This window comes from Mchenga conophoros, linkage group LG3 (genome assembly GCF_057382185.1).
Source record: "Mchenga conophoros isolate Kocher_MC1m ecotype Shallow Benthic linkage group LG3, M_conophoros_male_GT1.1, whole genome shotgun sequence".
In the NCBI taxonomy this organism is placed as follows: domain Eukaryota; kingdom Metazoa; phylum Chordata; class Actinopteri; order Cichliformes; family Cichlidae; genus Mchenga; species Mchenga conophoros.
The window spans coordinates 4,144,483-4,162,729 of record NC_140528.1 but is presented as its reverse complement, the minus strand read 5'-3'; the positions used below and the strand labels follow the sequence as shown (position 1 = coordinate 4,162,729).

General features: G+C 42.5%; 1 protein-coding gene across 1 annotated transcript in view; it reads right to left on the bottom strand.

Annotated features, from left to right (window-relative positions):
- LOC146577017 (protein NLRC3-like) overlaps positions 1–18,247 on the bottom strand; it is a 543,118-nt gene that overhangs the window by 28,957 nt on the left and 495,914 nt on the right. The window lies entirely within an intron of this gene.

The window sequence follows — 18,247 nt, the reverse complement described above, 5'->3', positions numbered from 1 at the left end:
AACAAAGTGACAGCAGACTGAGTCAAAGACAGAAACCTTATTTAAACACCAAATATTCACTTCCTGATCCAGGATTCAAAGAGGACGTTGAACTTACTCAGCTTCTTCTTCCAATGAACGTCTTCACTCTGCAGCTCTCTGCTGTCTGGACCAGGTCTGTGTAGAAACAGAGAAAATCCTCTGCTTCTTCTCCGTCAGCAGTCGTCTGTGTCTGCAGACTGCGTCAGATTAAACACTTCACACCAGCAAAGAGGCTGAAGCTCACAGGTCAACGGTCAGCTGCTGCACCTTGTGTGATATTAATTTGATCAATAATTAACCTGCAGCAGGTTTCTGCTCCAACTCCAACACACAGAAAACAACCCTGAGAACGAATCAGATGGTGTGTGGGTGTGTCTGCAGGCTTCAATAGATGAGCATTAAACACTCAGCAAAGAGTCTGAAGCTCACAGGTCAAAGGTCAGCTGCCACACTGTGTATAGCAATTCACTTTTGAACAGTAGATAGCCTGTAGGCGTCTCTGCAGTGATAAACAGTTTACACATTAAACACTGAACCATAAAAGAAGCTTAAGCTGCAGCTCACAGGTCAAAGCTCAGCTGCTGCACCCAGTTATGAGTTTAAATAAATCATTAATCATGATCTTTTCCCTCTCAGCTCTTTCACTTGGCCTTGGAGTGTTTTGACGGAGCTACAGTGTATGTTTCAAATGTTGTAAATAAATTGGGAGTTAGGGCTGGGCAATATGGCCTAAAATCCATATCGCAGTATAATTTGAAGCACGTGCGGTAACGATATATATCGCGATATATTCTTTTCTTCTGTATATCGTATTTTCCACACGATAAGGGACACTTACAATCCTTTAATTTTCTCAAAAGTCAAGAGTGTGCCTTATGTATGAATTCTAGATATACTGGACTATAAGGATCCTATAAGGACACCTGGATTGGTTGGAGGACTGTTTACTTAGCCTGATAGGCCGAAGGACACTGTCTCAGCTAAACTATGGACACGCACACACACACACTTACACTGATAAGCACACACTCATCCCCCTCCCTTTCCAACGCCTTCGATGCTTGTGCTCTACCGGGGAAGATAGCAGTCAACTGGACCAGCACAGATGCTGCAGGACCGGATGCGCTGTCTACGCCGGCTCTCTCTTACCCTTTACCCGCCCCTGTTGCTTGTCTTGTGTTTCTATGGTGTATTGATAGTCATGTGCTTTTGTGCTGAGGTGTTTTTTCTGTTATCAAACTGTTCTCCCACTAGGAGCTCAGTCTGAGTGGAGTTTTTTTTCTCCTCCTCTTACCTCATGTAGTGTATTTTCGTTGTTTTTTCCTATCAGCCTACCTTCTGACATGTCTGCCCAATGTGATGTTTGTGTAAAGTTGGTCAGAAGGTCAGAAGAAGCGATATAGTCAAAATCTCTATCGTTGACCAAATTTAATCGATTCTGTCGTTTATTGTTTATATCCCTACTGGGTGTGATTTTGTTGTATTGGTTTGTTTTTTGGTTTTATGTTTCCATGTAGATGAATGAAGACAGATTCACTCTTACCTTTTCAAAATGTCTATAAGGTAGACGAGGTCTATGCTTTTCTGCCTCTTCACAGATAATCCCAGTGATTTTCCCTTGGTCTGAAATTTCACCTGATCTTGTGATATTGAGAGTCATCTGCCTTTGGGGCAGCTAACCAAACAGTGTTCTCTAAACTCTAACTTTAATATACTTTGATATATTTCAGATTTCTGAGCTCTGCTCTGACTCCGTGCCAGTAGCTCCTTAATATGACTTTAGTTTGATCAATAATTAACCTGCAGAAAGTTTCTGTTCCCACTCCACCACGCCGAACAACCCTGAGAACAAATAATATGATGTGGGTGTGTCTGCAGGCTTCAGCACTGTGAGCATTAAACACAATAAAAGACTCACAAGTTCCTGCTCAAAGGTCAGCTGCCTTCAGATCAATCATTAACCTGCAGCAGGTTGTGGCCTGATGTGTTTGTAAGAGTTTCACTTTCAGGAGGAGAAGATTTAAACGAGTCACACAAATGTGAACTACAAAGTCTGTGACACACAATTTATGCAAACTGCAGTAAATCTGACCTGAAGAAATCCAGTCTTCTGCCTGTTGTGGTTGTGACAGCTGCTCGTAGGAGAGTTTGTTTGTAGGAGGTGGAGATGTTCTCAGATCAAGTGCGTAATCGTCTCTTTGTGTAGACGCTAAAAGCTGTGAGCCAAAACTCTCTGCTCTGAAACTCTTCACTCAGTCCTCACGCTGAGAGTTTAGAGGCTGAACTTCTTGTTCCTCCATAACACTTTTCATGAAACAGCAGAAATGAGCTTGTGTTTCTCAGCAGTGCGCACACAGAGAACCGATCCTCTCTGCTCAGTCTGAACAAATCAAAGTGAAACGTCAGTGAAAACACAGCTGCTGATCAAACTGTGTCAGATTAATGTCTCAATGTTTCACTGTGAGGTTAGAAAATACATAAAAATGATTTAAAGAAGTAGGAGGCAGATTTTCACAATAAGAGCACTTTGTTTTTAATTCAGTTAATGTCAAACTGTCATCAACACCTCTGTGTTGTCTCTGAGCAGATTCAGGCATTACTCAAATAATAAAGGCTTTCTTTCACTATTATACTTTTCATTAGTCTCCAGGTTGATGATTATAAACAGAATTATTAAAGTTTTTATCATTTCAGGCTGAAAATCAACATGAATTTGGTTCTAATCAAAGAAGCTCCTTTAATGTGTGTCATTAAAATCCTCACACAGACTTAAAAAGGCGACATTAACATTAAAATAAATGAAAGAAGAAGCTTCAGCTGAGAGCTTCATGCAGTCATCATCAGCAGCTCATAGCAGTCACAGCTCTTTATTACGCAGCTTTGCAGGAATTAAAGTGGCTGAAGTGTCAGAGTTTGTGTGAGAAGCTGCTTCATGGACAGCTGTACACACGTCTTTATTATTTCTTCATAAATCAAACACACAGGTTTGTCTGCAGATGATTTAAAGTGTGTCGTTGTGCAGTTAAAGCTGTTTGTGTGACGCCCTGACCTCCTGTGAATGAAACAGCCAATCAGATCCATCAGAGAGAGAGCAGGAAGTGTTGTGTGTTTGTGACAGAACAAGGAAACAGTGATGATGATGAACATAAAGGTCCTCTGATGTTTCCTGTTACAGTAACGCTTGTTCATCTGTTGCTCTCCTACACTTTCCTATAAATAAAGGAGAAAAAGTCCGTTTAGTTTCATTTCCTACAGCTCAGAGTTACACTTCACATTCCTGCTGTCACATCAAAAAGCTTCACTTTGGTCCAACATCTACATGTTAACATGAAACACAGACAGACTCAGAACATCTGGAACATCTGCACTTTGACCCAAACTGTTATAGCAGGATATTTTCTACATATTTCTTATGTTGGACCTGGTTGAACTGTAAACGACCTGTAATCATCTGTAAATGGTGTGAGACACACTGAGGCCACCTACAGGGCAGCTGGGGAACAGCAGGGATCTGAAATCATACGAGACGTTAGTGAGTGAGAAGAACAAACGGACTTAAGATGGCTCGAAGTGATCAAAGTTGATCTAAAACAGAAGATAAATCCAAAGCAGCATCAGATGAATGTTACCATTTCCAGTTACGGTGCCCTTCATCTAATATGGAAATGTGTTGTTTTTTTTTGCCGTGTTGTTGTTCTTCCTATTGTGTTTAGGCCAGAGATGCTCTTCAAACAGCGGACAGACATGACCACATTACAAGAACATGGTGTGAGTCCGATTTGATATTCCAGTCAACACTGAGAGACCTTAACCAGGAAGTCAGAGGTCAGCTGATGCTGCGAGCAGGAAGCGAACCAAGGGAAAGGTCCACTCTACTCAATCTCAAAGAAAATATGCTGGTATTTGTTGATGTTGATGGTACAATAAAAATATATAATATAATAAATAATAAAATATCATGTGATGATGAGATGTGTTGTTGGTGTTTGTATTTTCTGTAAATGTCTTTTTTAATGTAAATGCTTTGTTCCAGACGGACAGGGAATCAGTTGCTGTACGATGACATCATCTTGATGTTGACGAGGAGGGCGAGAAAAACTAGTTTTGTCCTGCAGATGGCGATCTTGCACCGTGTTCAGAGAGCCGACACTTTGATGGTGCTGCTCTACTCAGCTTACTTTAGCCTGGGTTGGACTCTATATGAGCAGCTTCCACTCTGGTTTCACTCTTAAACACACTTGTTTGATTTCACTTGTAAAAGTTGAAGAATAAATATTTTATTACAAAATTATTTGTTGATGCATTTTTTTAGGGTCAAATATCTTGTTTGATTTGAGGAATGAACTGTTAGGGTGGAAAAAGTGAATCAGGTTAAAATAGTGGTGCTTTATATCAGTGAAGATGTATAATGTAATTTAAAATGTTGATGATGGGTTGTAGTGGGCTTGTACTTACAAAACTGCCTCATTTTATTGGAACGATCCACAGTTGCATCCATTCACGGATGACATCTGACATCATTTGACATCTGGTCTGAACACGTTTGTACACAAGATGCCTCAGTTCTGGATGTTCCCACAGACTCCTCTGTGCACCTAAAGGAAAGGTCAAAGGTCAGCAGCACATGTAGTTGGGACAATTCTTCAGTCGCACAAACTACATAATCATTTTCCTCCAATGACGACTTTTCACTTGCAGAAATGGTCCTGTGTGATTTCCAGGCTGTGATATAAAAACTAGTTCCTAATGGCAGCGACTCACTCAGTAAACATGTGTTTCCTTCACCAACCTCACACACAGATCCAATAAGATCAGGAAGTGGGCAGTATAGTACAATATGTGTTATTCTGTGCTGCACTGCCCAAACTAAAGATCTGCTGAAGTGTTGGAAATGATCCAGATGTTTATTTTGGACGATACAGCAGAAGATCAGACATGAAAGTGGAGATAACACAGAAGACCTGCAGCAAAGGTCAGAGGTCAGACTGGGCCCTGGATTCAACAATGAGCCAATGATCATCAAGCAGTGACTAAAGCAGAGCCCTGACGTTCTGACATTCATCACACAGTCAGAACAAATGTCTGCTGATGACTTCATCTCATGAAACGACTGATAGATGTCAGTTCATTGATCAGCTGAGCTGCTGATCTTCATCGTCACAGAAACATTCAGCTTGTTTCAATCAGTAAATAACTCCCACTACTCCCAGTTTGAACTGTTCCCACTCAAAATGCTGTGAGAACAATGATCATTGTAGAACTTCACAAACATCACGTGTTGTTTTCCACATGTAAGATCAGCAAACACACAGAAACTTCCTGTTGCCACACACGGCCTCCAAAATCTCTTCCACGCTTTCTGTCTGAAGTCCACTCTCTGTGTCGGATCCACAGGAAACAAGATCTTATTAACATGGTTTTCAATGTGTCTCCTTCCAAAAAGTCCAACCAATGAACAAATGTGTGTATTTGTGGAGGCCGAACAAAAGCATGACACATTTCTCTGTTTCTATAAACTGGAGTCAAACACAAACATGAAGAGTTTCACTGACAGACTCCAAAATGCCCCCACAGTGGATCAAAGGGAAATCCTACAGTGTGGCCAGAGACTCTTAATGGCTCCAACATCAACACATCCACAATGTTGGATCCAGTTCTGCCTCACAGAGTTACTAAGACACACCCTCTGCCAGCATCACAACAGCTCCACCTGCTTCACCTGCCTCCTCAGCATCTGTACACCTGAAGAGAAAAGAAAGGCTCCAACAGCTCAAATCTACAAAGGATTCATGAAGTTTCATCCAACAATAACATGTTTGCCTTCCACAGTGTGCTGTTAGACACCACTGTACCTCTGCCATTTCAAAAGGAGCAGCTTGGGAACATTTTGGCTCCAAACACTTTGTGTTTAAGTTCTTTGTTTTCTTTGTGAAGCCGACAACATCTGGAGCTTTGTGACTCATAGAAACATCATTTTGTTCTTTAGATGACAGCAGATTGGGACTGAATAATCAATCACTATCAAACCAATAAAGACAAACATGCTGATTTTACAGGAACTTTGTTGGAGAAGCTGCAAAGACATGAAACTGGTGGAGATCCCAAACCAGTTGATAGTGCTGGTTATTCCAAATAAAGCTGTTTCCCTTTGAGATGAAATGACTTTCTGTCCTGATATATAATAAAGATGTTGTTGTTTTTGAGCCCCTGTATTAAAAGTAGTTTAAAGTCAGCTTGAGTTTGATGTCTTTATGTCAAAGCTGCTCATGATGTTGAGCTGCTGATGGAATAAAAACAATATAAAAGCATGTAGTCCAGACTTAAATGTAGCCTGTTGTTAGCTGAGGTCCACACACAGTGTTTGACAGTGTAAAGTGTGTGAAAGGGCTGCTGGTGGAGCTCACTAGGATGAGCAGGTGACCACGAGGTGGAGAGCAGCTGGCCTGGCTTTGACCCGGGCCACGCCCCCTTTCTCTCTGCTTTGCTGTCACTTATCTTCACTGCTCTGTCCAATAAAGCTGAAAAAGGCCCCGAATCAAAGAAATCTGCTGCAGCCTCTGAAATGTCTTCTGTTTCCTTCCCGACGGCTTTTTCACCGTCAGCCCATCAGACAGTCCAGCAGCATTTATGATGATGTCATGATGTTGAAGAGGCTGCTACGGTGGCCTCCCATGACCCCCAGCCTCATCACAGCTGAGATGCAGACATTTGAAAACATTCAGCAGACAACTGAATAACAGTCCAAGTCTGTGTGCAGACACACACTGACCTTTCATATAGTCAAACACAGCTGGTTGAGTCATTTCTCTGTGAGTCTAAAGTGAATCTAGTATTTGAAAGTCCACTTCCTGTATTTGTTGTTGAAGACTTCTTCAGCTTCTTCTCAAGGACATCAGCTGCTTGTTTGGCAGCAGAGGCAGTTAAGAAGCTTCCTGAAAAACACTGAACAGTGAGTTCACTGTGGCATATGACAGATTCAGCTTTCTGTGTGCAAACGTGTCTGTGTCGACCTTTCAAATGCTGTTGAATCCAAAACATCAGCGGCTCCTCGGCTGCTCCCTTCATGCACTTCTGTCTGTGTGACAGTCCAATGACATCACAGCTGTTTCCAGCCCCAGTGTCTCAGGACTGGACACCTTTAAACATGTCGAGGATCAAACAGCGTCCAGCTAAACACACATGAAACTATCAGAGCTGACAATCATTCCAATAACATCTAATGGTTCATGTATGTAGACACAGGACTACAAGGAAATGGCTCTCAGCATCTGGCTGTGGGAACACATGAGTCCCTGTTTGTGTTCAGATTGTGTGTATGTTTTAGACGTGTGTCACATGTAGAAACACAACAATCCCACAATGACACACAGATGTGTTTGACACAGCTGTGCAGCTGTAAGTTGTTTCTAATGATTCATTGAAGCTCTTCTAACATTCTGGAGACGATCAGTACATGAATCTGTTCAACATGACAACAATTTGACTTCAGTGTGAACGTTTGCATTAAATAACCTTCTTCATCCAGCTGACAGCATCTTCATCCTATGATGTGAACAGTTCCTCCTGTTGATGACAAACCTCTGACAGGATCTGCTTGAGGAGCTTTTTCATGTGCAGCTCTCTGAGCTCAGGGCTGAGCTGCTGTTTCATCTTTAAGAGCTGCTGCCTCCTCGCCGGACTTGTTCTCCTCTTCTTCTCCTAATGACACCATTTCTGCTTCATATAAAATTCAATAAAGATGCTGACATGTATCTGTAGCAGCAACATCATTGAATCTAGAACAACTGGAGCCAAACCAGTGGCTCTGCTGGGATCACTGGTGAGCCAACACTTCCTTGTTGATGCAGATTTCAGGGCTTCCTTTTGCTCCTCCGTTATAACTGTTCTCTCTTCTCAACACATGATGACACAAAGGAATCAGCAGTGACAAAGATGATGCTGAAGAGAAGCACACACTTCACACATATAACAGACCAGTGCAGTTACACACACCTCTGCTCGACATCAGGCCTCAAACAAAGACACAAAACACTAACTTGACTCTAAACAGAAGAAACGAGCAGCTGTTTCTGTTCTGTGCTTATTTATATTTGACACACATGCTTCTCTTTGTGCAAACACACATCGCACTATAAGGGTAACCTCGCACACAATGATTGGACAGCACAGTGATGATGCTGGGAGATCCTATACGCAGCAACACAGAAACACTGAGAACTTTAAACAATGATGGAAAGTGTTATAAATGACTTGTTGGCCTCTGATCTGTCACAAACAGCTGAAACGTGTCTCTCATGAGTCACATGAAGGTTTTTGACAGAAAGGACAAAAAGTAGCTGCAGTCAGTTTGTGTCATTTTTATATTTATTCATCTGGGAGAAAAATCTGAGGGACATTAAAATGTGTTTTCAACAGAGACAAGAACATGAATATAACAGAACAGGTAAATGAACATGTTTCAAGTAAACAGCTGGACTGATCAGGTCCAAACACAGAGTGATAAACTTGTCAAACAGCTGTCATATCTTTATATAGAAGCTCTTTATAAATGCTGCTCACTGCAGTCTGTTTACTAATAATGTCAAAGTGTTAGAAACACAGAAACATCAGAATGGTCTTTGTTCACAGAAACCTGTCTGGGATCCTTTGTTGTTCTTTTGATGCAGAGTTACATTATAAATATAAAGAGTTATTTCAGAGTCTCATCAGTTTTCCTGCATGTCTTTATTTAACACATCAGCAGGGCTGAAGCTCTCATGTTAAACACACACTGATCTATGGACACGTTCATGTGTTTCTAACAGAACCAGGCTGTTATCAGCCTGCACTAACATTATGTCACACACACTGAATGTAACAGTGACAGTTTACATCATCACACAATCAGCTGTGATTGTTTCACTGTCATCAAACGAGTCAACAGGAAGTAGAATCAATAGAAACCAATCATTTACTGACAGCATGTCTGATGGAAATAAGTGCAGATTATGTATGAAGTCTAACTGCACACAGTAACTGTGTTACAATAAGGACTTAACAGCGCCCTCTGCTGGAGTGTTTCAGTACTGCGTTAACTAGAATACACCACCTCCTCCTCACACCACCTGCTACAGCTCTACTCTTCTATGACTACAGTCATCCACAGCACTGATGTGAGGTCACATGGTTCATATGTAAGGAGCACAGCTGACCTCAGGTCAGTTTAATGACTGTGAGCAGCAGCTGTGTTATTGTCACTGTGACAGGGAGACACTCTCAGACACAGCGCTCATGTCAGCTTGTTCTCATGCAGGAGGATCAGGAGCTCCATGTTTGTCTTTCTGTTTGAATCATGATGTGTTTGTGCCATCAGAGTCTGTCATGAGTACTCAGGGTTTCACAGCAGCTCTTCTGGATGCTGACGAGGACTCCAACCTCATGTTTCACCTCTCTGAGCTTCTGATGTCTGTGAACACTCGTGTTTCTTCTCTGGGCTCATCTGGACAAAAACACCTTTCTGTGTTTGGCTGCAGCCTCATTCTGACTGACAGGAAGTGTGTTATCCATGAGCTGCACTTCTGTCAGGAAGTTTCCTGCTGTGTTTCCTGTCTGTGGACAAACACGAGTGTTCCAGCTGAGGACTTGCTTCCTTCCACCTGTCCATACAGGACATCACGCTGTCTGCAGCTCTGTAAATGCAGCTCCAGGTCCTTCCACGTGCTGCTCTGTATTTGTGCAGTTTGTAGTGTGTCCTGGGAAACGTAGCACACATGGTGTTCTTCTGCTGTTTCCTCCTTTCACTGAGTGTGAAACACTGACGCTGTGCTGTTGTTCACAGAGGGGAGCTGATTCTAGCTGCAGCTGGACTCTGTCATCTAACTGAATGTGTTGGTGCTGATCACGGGGCTCTGAGGGGGGAGCAGCAGGAGGACTCTGGATGCTGACGTCAGTGTATCTGTGGAAGCTCCCACAGCGTGTCTGTCATTCAATATTGTGCTGTATATTGTATCTATGCAAAGATGAACAGACTGTGTGTTCACTGGTCTCTGTGCTGCAGCTCTGATGTCATCATCACTCCCTCCTCCACCCTCAGCAGTCCCAGCATGCTGCTGTGGTGCACCCCACCCTCACTCTACACCTGAGCCACAGACCACACCCTCCACCTCAATATACACCACAGTTTTCTCTGCTGTGGAAATGAGATCAGGAGGAAATCATGATTATTATTATTTAATAAACGCTCACATTAATGTGGGCTTATTTGTTTCATATTAGAAACATTAGTTGAGTGTTTTTAGTATAAAATGGTCAAAGTCCCTCTTTTTGCTCCTCCCCTCACCTGTGGATGGACGCTGCTGTTACCGTGGTGACAGCTTGGATGTGTTTCAGTCCTGCCTGGTTATCACTGCAGGAATCTTTACTTTCACATTTATTACAGGTAATAACTCTGATTTTTCTGTGTATTATGAACCAAATGTATCCTGATACACACAGAGATGGATGAGCAGAGGTTTTTTTTGCAGTTTATGTAGTTACTATGGACTTAATGCATACATATTATTAAAATTAGGGCTATAACAGTTGTATTGATGTATAGCAACTTGAAATGCTCCCACAAATGGCTCCACAGCATGTAAAAATATAACAAAAGCTCTGGCGGACTTGGTTCTGTGGTCAGTCTTAAAGGGTGAAGTTAAACTCTGTAATCTTCACTGTGTCACAGAGTTCAGTGAGTCCCGTTATTCACAGTATCAATCAGATCATCAGAGAACAGCTGATCAGCAATCAGTGGTGCCAACAGCGCCTCCTGTGGTGAGAGGATGCAATAATGCAATGTAGCATTTTTCCACTCAACACTTGCAGTCATGGAAACTGTCTGTTGGATCTGTGTGACGTTGCTTTCTTGGTTAGAGTTCCTCACAAATGTCCAGATGATTCTTCTAATGAGGCGTCGACCATGTTTGCAGCTCTTTGGAAGAAAACGTCGCCCTTTGCCATCCTTACTTTTCTTTGACTTCTTCAAATGCAGCTGAACTCCAGCTGGTATTTTCTTGGACTTTGCAGCTGTTTCTGGTCATCAGTTCATTCCTGCAAACCTCTGAAGCTGAACAACAATGATGCTGCATTGCTGGCTGATCCCAAAAGGTTGATTCTGTTCATCTGGACGTTTTCAGAAACGTTTGCTCACTGATCAGGTGACTTCTTCAGTCTCAGCTGACTGCAGCTTTACAAGCTTACAAACAGCACATTTGCACAATGACTGAAAGCAGCAGCACCTGATATATATGATACTAATATAATACATATACATATATAATCCATACTAATGATGAAGGAACTGAGCTCACAGTCCATTGTTCATTCAGTGAACTACTCAGTTTATTTTGGGCCTCAGAAATGCTCACTCTGTTTGTACATCACTGTCAGCAATAGACTCATTCTGCTGTGTGGACAGGAACACATGTGACATCACTTCCTGTTTGTTTGTGACTGAAGAAGTTTACAAGGAATCATTTAGAAGAGTTTCAAACATCAACTGATTGAATCCATGAATCTGAAAACGTGTTTGTGAGTGAAAGAGACAGACATGTACAGACTGAACTATCTGTTCAACAGTCAGAGTGTTTCTGTAACAGGAGACACTCTTTACACTCCACTCAGCACAGGGACACTGAGGAACCAGGATAGACTGTAAACCCAGGATAAAGAGTTTGAGTGAATGTGGTGTTGAAGGTGTGGAGGTGGATCAGAGTGTCAGAGGAGACTCTGTAGAAGGACAGAGTGCCAGCAGGACAGTCCACATACACTGCTGCTCTGTTAGAGACAGAGGAGGAGGAGGAGGAGGAGGAGGAGGAGATGGATGTTTGTATGTCATTGTGCCAGACATGACGAGGACCATCATCAGAGCAGCTCAGACTCCAGGACTGATCATTTCCTCCAAACACACAGTCATCACTGCCTCCTTTCCTGCTGATGCTTCTGTAACTCACTGATATATCAACGCCTCCTCTCCACTCGACCTCCCAGTAACAGCGACCAGTCAGACCATTTCTACACAGCAGCTGACGAACATCAAATCTGTCTGGATGATCAGGATATGACTGAACCTCCTTCACACGTGTCACCTTCCTGTTGTTGTCAGACAGTTGGAGCTTTGTGTTCACTGTGTTTGTGTCGATTGTGAGTTGACAGGAATCTGATGGAGAGAACAAACACAATCCAGCTGCAGTTATTGATCCATCATCTGTTCATTGATTGACACTTTGATGATGACTCCTGACATGATGAAGATGGTTGAATGTGTGCTGCTTTGTTTTCATGAATCCCATTAAAAACACACTTACACTTCCTCAGACCTGGTCTCAACCATCGGACTCCAGCAGGCTCCACCCTGAAAGGAGGAGGGGGGTCAGAGCAGCACAGTCAGCATGCACACATGGACATTACATGGCTCTCACACACACACTGTTACACACTGAGCTCAAAGCTCGGCTCCACTGTTTTATTCAAAGAAATCTACATTTATTTATCAGCACATTTAAAAACAGCTTGAGCCAAAGTGCTGCACAGAGTAGAGAGAAAATAGGAAACATACACAGTAATGACTATAAAGACTGGTCAGGATTGAAAGCTACAGAGTACAAATGTGTTTCCAACCGGCTTTTAAAAATGTCCAGTGTTGGTGACGACCTGATGTGAAGGGCGACTGTTCCAGAGTTTGGCTGCAGCCATCGATAAAGCTCACCTCTGTTTTTACGTCTAGTTCTGGTCAGAAGCTGCTTATCTGCAGACCTGAGGGCTCCACTTGGATTCTTTTGTTAAAGAGAGATAAGATGGAGCCAATCCATTCACAGATTTAAAGACAACCAGATCTGGAAGTGGATTCTACCACGTACTGGTAACCAGTGGAAAAAGCTGGTGATGGGTCGTCTAGCACAGACCCACCGCTGGAACCAGACAATTGATGAGGGAGAGAACTGTGACAGCGCCGTTCCTTCACTTGACCTCAGTCGCTCTCGTCTGCTCCCTCGTAACACTGCTCTTTATTGAGCTTACATGAATATGCACAAGTTCATTATGACGTCTTACACAGGTATGAACAAAGAGTACCAGTCTGTGCATAGTGTGTGTGTGTGTGTGTGTGTGTGTGTGTGTGTGTGTGTGTCTGTGTGTGTGTGTGTGTGTGTGTGTGTGTGTGTCTGTGTGTGTGTGTGTGTGTGTGTGTGTGTGTGTTCCAGATGTGACCCTGTGACACCAAAGCTGGTGCTAAGAGTCCAGCGGTCCCCCTAACAAAGGGCTCTCATACTTAACCAGACACAGAGTAGGTGTCCTCCTACACCAGGGGTCTCAAACTATCGTCCTGCGGGCCAATTGCGGCCCGCAGGACGATAGTTTTTGGCCCCACCTTAATATGAAAATGTAATGTTAGTTTGATAATGTATGACACTTTACAGTGTTGTGGGCGGAGCTGAATTAACCCACCAATCAGGGTGGGATATGGATCTCAGGGGACACCAGCCGGGCTTGATGCAAGCAGGGAAACATTTCTCAATGAGTCAAAGTTCCAGCAGCGTTGCCCTGGAGTGTTTCTTTCTTTCCTGTGCCTGGCTGGCTTCCTCCTTTCTATTGGGCAAACGCCGACATTCGCCCCAGCGCGCTGCGTTCACAACACTTCAAAAAAAGTTGTTTTTTTTAAGTTGCTGCCCAGCGGGACATTATACGTATATAGATTTATACACACGTCAGTGGGATTTAAAGTTATTTTTCCACAGAGAGAGATCTCATATTAACTCTCACAGTGATGCGTAGGCGGCGGGATAAAAGAAAAGTCATGAACTCAATGCAGCCCAATTTAGTCTGCAGTCACATAGCGACACCTGTTCATCGGCAACAACAGTCCCCGGTAACCCGGACTAATTATAGGGTCGCACCGTAATTTGTGGCTCCATGTTTTTATTTGCATCACTCCGTTTGCATTGCAGCAAACATGAACATTACATATATTTCAATATAATGTAAAAGCAGTCAAAACAACTAACATCAGAAACAGCTGATGTTATTTGTTATATGTCACGGTGTCATTTCCGCTTCTTTCTCCTGTAACAACAGCCCGGCGCCGTGAGCAGTCGCCTGTTTTGCGCTCGCTATCCCTGCACTTTCTACCATCTGCAAACGCCACGGTGTTCGTGTCGTCATGAAAGACATGAACATCGAGCGTAAAAACAAAGGAGACTGCTACCAGCTTTTTATCTGCCGATCGCCGTGCTACGGTTGCAAGAAAAAGAAGCAGAAATGACGTTCTCTACGCGTTGAGACGTTCCCCGTCCGTCGGCTAAACGCTTGACTGAAACTTCAATGCGACAGTGACACCAAGTAGAATTATAAATGTCACATAGCCCCAAACATGTCTTTTTCAAAGCCTGCGGTGAAGAGAAAGGTTGGTGATGAGCACCGACAATTTCAGGAAAAGTGGGAAATGCAATATTTCTTTGTTGAGCACAGGGGCACCCCGACCTGTCTTATTTGCACAGAGAAAGTTGCGCTGCACAAGGAATACAATTTGAAACGTCATTACACAACTAGACATGCTGAGCTGGATGCAAAATACCAGGGAGACGAGAGAGCGAACCGGGTTGCCAGTCTTAAAACAGATCTACTGAGGCAGCAAGATTTCTCCAAGAAAGCAACCAAAGAGAATAATGCAGCAGTCGGAGCCACGTGGTTAGTGAGATGATTGCTAAAGCAGGGAAGCCATTCACAGAAGGTGCATTTGTCTAAAAGTGCATATTGCAGGCTGCAAATATAGTCTGTCTGGGAAAGAAAGGTCAGTTTAGCAACATCAGCCTTTCTGCCAACACCGCAGCAGATCGCATTTCTGACCTGTCAAGTGACATTTATGACCAACTGTGTGAGAAAGCCAAATGTTTCAGTGTATACTCAGTCGCTCTTGATGAGACCACAGACATCACCGACACTGCCCAGCTCCCAATGTATGTCCGTGGTGTTGATGACAGTTTTGAAGTGATGGAGGAGCTGCTCACAGTAATTCCAATGCATGGCCAGACCACCGCTCAGCAGATATTTACAAGCTGTGTGATGCCATTGAGAATGTTGGTTTGCCATGGAAGAGGTTTGTTGGAATAACAACAGATGGAGCGCCATCAATGACAGGGAGGAAAAATGGACTGGTGGCACAAAACAAACTGGAAGAGGAAGGCGTGGGGGAGGCCATTGCTCTGTACTGCATCATCCATCAGCAGGTCCTTTGCAGCAAATGCCTGAAGTTTGACAATGTGATGTCTATTGTTGTGAAATGCATCAACCAAATCAGATCCAGGGGCTTAAAGCACCGAAGGTTCTGTGCTTTTTTAGAGGAAATGGAGTCAGAATATGGGGATGTGCTCGACTTCACTGAGGTACGTTGGCTCAGCAGGGGAAATGTATTAAAGAGACTTTTTGAGTTGAGAGCAGAAGTGAAGCCTTCATGGAGAAGGATGGAGTTAGTGTTCCTGTGCTAACTGATCCCAAATGGCTCATGGACTTAGCTTTTCTTGTTGATATGACACATGAGCTTAATGTACTGAACAAGACGTTACAAGGCCAGGGGCAACTTGTCAGTGCTGCCTATGACAACGTGAGAGCATTCTCCACAAAACTGGCGCTCTGGAAAGCTCAGCTCTCTCAGACAAACCTTTGCCATTTCCCAGCATGCAAGGCACTCGTGGATGCAGGCACACCATTCAGTGCTGACAAGTATGTTGATGTCATTTTGAGGATACAGGAGGAATTTGATCACAGGTTTGCTGACTTCAAGACACACAGAGCCACCTTTCACATTTTTGCGGACCCCTTCTCCTTTGATGTGCAAGATGCCCCTTCTGTGCTTCAAATGGAGCTCATTGAGCTGCAGTGCAACTCTGAACTCAAAGCAAAGTTCAGGGAGGTGAGTGGAAAAGCAGACAAGCTTGGACAATTTTTGAGAGACTTGAGCCCTAGTTTCCCTCGGCTTTCCCGAATGTTCAAGCGGACCATGTGCCTTTTTGGTAGCACATACTTGTGCCAAAAGCTCTTCTCCACTTTGAACTTCAATAAGTCCAAGTACAGGTCCAGACTTGCGGATGATCATCTTTAAGACATACTGAGGGTCGCAACTGCTTCCTCCCTCAGGCCAAATCTGGCTCGGCTATGCGAGAGGAAACGCTGCCAGGTCTCTAGCAGCAAGGAGTAGGCAAGAGAAGCCATGTTCAGAAGAACAGTTCATTTTCTACAGTGTTCCATTCATGTTCAGAAGAAGGTTATAGAACTGTTAATACAGACATTTCAATCTAAATACAGCAGATATAGAAGACTGAAAGAAACACACAAGTTCACTGACTAAAAATATCTTATTATTATTTTATTTATGTATTACAGATTGATTTATTTTCTTATTAATTCTTAATTTGTTTATTTATTTTTCATATTTTGTGTTAAAAAATAAAAATAAAGAGATTTGAGAAGATTGGAATTTTTTAACCATGCCTTTCTTGTGGAAAACCTAATGCGGCCCACCCTCACCCAGCGGCCCCCAGCTAAATTGAGTTTGAGACCCCTGTCCTACACCATAAATCAGTAAGAAAGGGTACGACCTCTCTCATGGCCCCAAGTGGTGTGTGCATGCCAGAGCACTCTGGAAGGCACGCAGAGTCTTTACAGACTACTAAGGATCAAATCTCTATCATCATGCAATCGATTATAAAATTAAGCATATATGAGTAAATATTTCTAAGCATAAATGACAATCAACAATATAAACCTTACAGCTGGTTTTAATAACAGAATTGATTTGTTTCTCAAATGAGAAAGAACTATCGAGAAACACTCCTAAATCTTTAGTTCTTAACTTTTCCAGTGGGCCAAGGTCGACATTATCTGCTAATGCTAAATAGGCTGCCGTTATTAACTAATGCTAATTTGATGTGAATTAGCATTATGCACTAATGCTAACGCTTACTTTTTAACAATGTGAGTAGCTAATGCTAACACTATTTCCCTTAACTTTATAACAATGTGAACGGCTAATGCTAACACTCTTTTTCCTAGCATTACAACATCTGAGCTGCTAATGCTAAGTAGGCCGCCATTAGCACCTACGTCTAATTTAAGGCAAATATGCATTAGAACCTAATGCTCATATCATTTTCCTTTGCTTTATAACAATGTGAGCAGCTACTGCTAAATAGCATTAGCTAATAACAGCAGTCTAATTTAATGCAAGTTAGCCTCATTTGCATTATAACGATGTGAGGAGTTAATGCTAAGTATGCTGCCATTAGCGGCTAATTCTAATTAGGGGTGAATAATTATTACCAGCTAATGCTAATATCGTTTTCTCTTTTTCCTTATAACAACTTGAGCAGCTAATGCTAATTTGATGCAAATTAGCATTATATTTTGTGAGCAGTTAATGCTAAGTAGGCTGCCATTATTAACTAATACTACGTTGACGTGAATTAGCATTATGCGCTACTGCTAATACTGTTTTCCCTTACTTTTTAACAATGTGAGTGGCTAATTCTAAGTACGCTGCTGTAAATAGCTAATGCTAATTTAATGTGAGTTAGCATTATCCAATAACACTGTTTTCTCTTACTTATTAAAAATGATAGTAGCTAATACTAATACTCTTTTCCGTTGGGTAACAACAAAGTGAGGAGTTAATGGTAAGTAGGCTGCTTTTAGCGGCTTATTCTAATTAGGGGTGAATAATTATTAGCAGCTAATGCTAATATTGTTTTCTCTTCCCTTTTAACAATGCGAGCAGCTAGTGCTAGGTAGGCTAGCTGCTCCTGTCTGCCTCTTTTTCACACACACAGACTGAAATGATTCACAGCCTTGTTTCATCCTTCTGTCAGTGTCACTGACTGTCACTGTGACTGTGGACATACAGCATGGGAAACATACACATGGCTCACACTTTATTAGGTGGTATTAGTGGCCACTATCTCAGGTATAGTACACCTGTGACCTAATAAAGTGTATCTAAAGATACAAAATGTTGTCTCTGTCCAAATATTTATGGACCTAACTGTAGGTCTACTTTTAATGAAACTCTCAACATGACTTATCAGTTATCATTAATGTTCCTGCAAACAGACTCCTTGGAGACTCCCTACATAAATATCCATGTACTATCCAGCTAGACTAGTGTGTCTGTCCCTGAAAATATTCCTGCATGTGTGATTGTTCATGTCTCATCTGCAGGAAA